Source organism: Poecilia formosa, unplaced genomic scaffold, assembly GCF_000485575.1.
Source record: "Poecilia formosa unplaced genomic scaffold, Poecilia_formosa-5.1.2 Scaffold136, whole genome shotgun sequence".
Classification (NCBI taxonomy): Eukaryota; Metazoa; Chordata; class Actinopteri; order Cyprinodontiformes; family Poeciliidae; genus Poecilia; species Poecilia formosa.
In genome coordinates, this window is record NW_006800075.1 from 1,137,621 (window position 1) to 1,142,078 (window position 4,458).

A 4,458-nucleotide genomic window follows, 5' to 3' on the forward strand; every position below is an offset into this window, starting at 1 on the left:
TAGATAGATAGATAGATAGATAGATAGATAGATAGATAGATAGATTGAAATTTATCTATCTATCTAAAATCAATTATCTTCCATTTCTGCTTCTTAAAACAGATCAAGCACTTAAGAAAACCACCCAGTTATTTTTGGGCAACAAGTTAAAGTTTTTTTGGCGTCTGGAAAATTAACCATTTCAAAAACCTACAGATTGTTAATAATGTCACATTGAGCCGTTACCTAGCAACCCCAGTCGAGCCCAGCTGACCACCGAGCAAACCAAACGAAGCTCCTGCACATTTGATTTTACTGCCGTATTTGCTGTATAATGGCTGCTGGAAAAGGCAAGTGTTTTATTATTGACTTACCATTTAGAAACTACTTGCTGCGTTATTGTTGGTTGTGCAGGAGGCCTTACTTTTGCTTTTCAAGGATGTAGGGTTACATGATTGCAGATTTGTTTGCAGCCATTTTCATGTGTGAGTGTAAACATTGAGTTGGGAGGCGTGACCAGCAGGAGATTATTTGGATTTAAAGTGACAAGACATCCTAAAAATAGGCAGAACTGACCACACTAAAATCTCGCGATCTACGAATAATTTTATGCAAAAAATGTGATGAACTCTCTGCTTTTCCTTTGAGTGTTGAGCTTCATTTTCATTTAATAATTTATTTCTTCAACAGAACAATTTGCTTTACCCTTGTTCCGCTTTTCTCAATAAGAGGATTTCTTATCAAATCAATAACATTAGCTCTCTGATACTGAAAATAGTAGGTCAAATGTTTGAGATGTAAACAGTGGTGCCCCCAAGAGGTTGGCAATAAGTCTTGAAAAATGCTGGCCGCCTCATTCCTCCCCCTAGATAATCATGTTCATGTCATAGAAAGGCAAACAAAGTCATCTTCTTCAATGAAATCATAAATGTAAAACCCAATAAATAAATAAAACAATAAAATGTTGTCTAAGCTTCATCCTCCTAAAACTTTACTGCCCTCGTCAGGCCAGCCCTACGACAAATTTTTTAGGGATGCCACTGGATGTAAGGCATAGTTTAGAAACAAGAGTTTGAACGGATGGGAGAGAAATCTAATCCAGAAAAAGTTTGCTGACGTTTGTTAGATGTTATTCTCAGTTGGTTGCGGTTCCCAGCAGATTTTCAGAGGGTCCCTTAATCAAGCGAAGCTCACTTCAAACATGGCGTCCAGCCCCACTCGTGCCCTTGAGGACATTAAATCGTGGTGGCGGCTTTGCATCTCTCTTGACTAACCACTCGGACGCGGTTCCAGCGGTATGTCACTGTCAGTTGAACAGGTCGAAAGCAATTATGTAAAGCTGGAGGTGAGTCCCAGCGCGCGAGAAGAAGCAGAAGGGTCTGTCTGCAGGGAGGCAGTTAATGTAATTGCTTTTCATCCTCTGTAATTGAAGCTCATTTCCTAGTTGCGTTCTCTGTCCTGTGTGAGCTATTTTTATGAGTCCATGTTGTACAGCACACAAAATCTCCTGCATTTGCACTCAGACAGCTTCTCCCCTGTGATTAATGCGAGCCGGTGGGGGCAGGATTAAAAGCTGGAGATTACAGGTGTTTTTTTCAGGATGTTGCAGGGAAACGGAGGCCGACAAGGAGCCGGTGGCGGCGCTGGCTACAGGAGCTGAACGCAAGGGCCCGTGTGGGTCCAGTTACCAGCACCTCCAAAGAGAAGAGGCGCTCCTGTCCCCCTTAACCGGCCGGTTTTAGCTCCAGATAAATCTGCAGGAGACAGCTGGGGAGGAAGGGCATCAGTCAGCACATTCCCAGATACATCCATCTGCGCAGACTAAAATCTCTACCGCAGAGGGCCGCATTCCTCACAGTGTAAGACGAGGTGAAAAAAGTCCCCAGTCAACATCTCATTTGGTTAAAATAACAGCTCTGCTTGAAAATATGTTAAACCAGTCATGATTATGCAGCTATTACTTATTTTTAGTTTATCTTCTAAAACTGAGATGCTAAAATTTGCTTCCTACATCACTTGGATGCATCCAAAACATGCAAAATTATCTGATAACTTGGATTCACACTGCAAAAACACAGAATTTTACCAAGTATTTTTGTTTCTAGTGCTGATATCTTTGTGCACTTGAAGTAAGACATAAGTAACTTACAAGTAACTTATCAGAAGCTAGTTTTAAGTAAGTAATTACAGAAATGAAAAAGTTCCAATGCCAGATTATTTTACTTATAATGTGGGAAGGTTTTCTTCTCATAAGAGGAACTAGTGCTTTGTCATCAATATTAAGGATTTATTTACTTAAAACAAGATTCTATGTTTTGATGATAAGTTACTTGTAAGTTAGTTTTGTCTTATTTCAAGTGAACTAAGATATTTGCGCTTGAAGCTAGACCAAAAATTCTTTGTAAGATCTTTTTTGCTTTGCTTTGCAAATAGCACCATTTGTATCTTTTGGGCGGTCACCATTGCTGTCACACACCTTCATGTTTCTTGTGTCTTACCTGTGAGACGTCGAGTCTCCGCAGGAGGAAGATCCAGGTCCCAGACCAACAGGAATCTAGATTCCCAGATCTCGTATTGTACTGCCTGCCGTCTCCTTTGCTCTGCAGAGACTGAAACCCAATCAGCCGGGTTCTTCCTGTGCTATGGACCGCCAGGTCGTGTTCAGGGCAGGCGGGGGTAAGAGGTATATTGACAGGTGGATGTGGTGTTTTCATTTCAAATTTTGTCTAAATGAACTTCAAATTATTATTTCTTAGCTGCGTTTAGAGTTGAAACCTGACAATTGTAAACACAGCTTTAGAAAAGACATTAGAATAGAGCTGGTTAAGTTTAAAACACAGTGTATTTGCAAGAAAAAATATTAAAAGAAATATCATTTATAATTTGAGGAGAAATTATAGAAATTCTATTGTTTTTAGTTTCGTCGAAATTTTTAAAAAGTTTGAACTAAACAAATCTAATGTTTCAGTTTAAGATATAAATCTGTGCAACAATCAAATTAAAGACTCAGGATCAATTTTTACTTTTGAGAAAATAATAAAACACAATATGCTAACACTCAGAGTTCTGTATCATTACAAATATATCTTCTTTGTTACTTACATATTTTTTATATAGATATTCTCTGTTTAGTGTTTATAGATGTATCAATATGGATAAATGATTGACGCTTAGTTGCTTATTTTTTAGATAAATGACTTTTGAGAGAAGGGTAGACTGTAAAACGTCCATTTTTTTTTCTTTTTAATCCTTTTTATTCAAAATTTTTGCTTGTATCAACAAGTGACATGTTGATTTTAAACTCAGACATGAACTAAATAGTCATTTAGACTAGGAAAAATTTATTTAGCCAACAACAACATTATGTTGCCAGATTACAGTTTGCAAGTTCACACAGGAAAAGAGGTCTTAGTTTTTGGGGGCAGGTTGAAATGGAATCTGATTAAACTAAAACTGAACTGTTTTTCCATAACGATAATTATTGAATTAGAAGAAAAAAGGTGGAAGCCTCCAAGGATCACCATCCAAAGTGGGAGGTATGGAAGTGGCAGCATCATGCTGCTGTGCTGCAGGAGGGACTGGTGCACTTTATAGAATCAATCATGGGGAAAAATATTATCTAAAATATTGAACCAGCTTCTCAAAACACCAGTCAGGAACTCAAAGATATGGCAAGCATATTACAAAATTAGCTAACGAGTGGCTTAAAGTCAGCATTTCAGTGATTTGGATGTGTAAAAAGTCTTCAGATAAACAATATTTCTTCTTGAAGTTTTGAAAATTCATGAAACATCCAATGTTTTGTTGGTTTCTTTAGTCCAAGTGTTCCTGTCTGTTTCATTTAGTCATTTTCCCTCAGCTCCTCCTGTCATGCTCCCCCCATCGGTGCTACACATTAAATTAATTAGACTAACTGCCTCTTTGCTCCAGTAATCACTCTTTCTGATGTTTACTGTATACATCCCATTTTTTTCACTCTCTTTTGGATGGTGCGCTCAATCCTTTTGGGTCTGTTTTACTCCTTTCTCATTTTTTCTAAATTCACTCAGTTTATTTCATATCAAAAATCAGTTTTATTATGATTCTTCCTGATTTTTGCCTTTATGTCTCCATTTCAGTTGAATTCTTGTTTCTCTGGAGTATAAACATAACCACAATGAGTTGAATGAAAAGAAACTTTGTATAATTTCTCATATTTTATCGTGTTATTATCACAGTCTGCATGAATTAGGGAAAATGACAACAATTTATGGAAATTTTCCCTCCTTTGACCTGTGACCCAAAACACACAATCCTGTTGACCTAGAAATAGTGACAGGATGTGCGAGGCCATATGAGGTGGCACTTCCTCTGTGCTCCCAATCACATTTTAAAAACCCATCAGAATTAAGAGTTTAGCACCGTTCCAAACAGTTTGAGATTAACAGCTCCAAAAATAGGTGAAATGGGTCGTTTGAGTGTGTGCGTGTGTGTGCGTGC

General features: G+C 37.9%; 1 long non-coding RNA gene across 1 annotated transcript in view; it reads right to left on the reverse strand.

Annotated features, from left to right (window-relative positions):
* Window positions 1–18: 18 nt before the first annotated feature.
* LOC107837364 (uncharacterized) overlaps window positions 19–4,458 on the reverse strand; it is a 7,265-nt gene continuing 2,825 nt past the window's right edge. Inside the window, exons 2-3 of the long non-coding RNA XR_001663389.1 lie at window positions 2,478–2,619; window positions 19–1,746 (exon numbers count right to left, since the gene is read on the reverse strand). This is a non-coding gene — a long non-coding RNA (uncharacterized LOC107837364). The remainder of the gene's footprint in view (window positions 1,747–2,477; window positions 2,620–4,458) is intronic.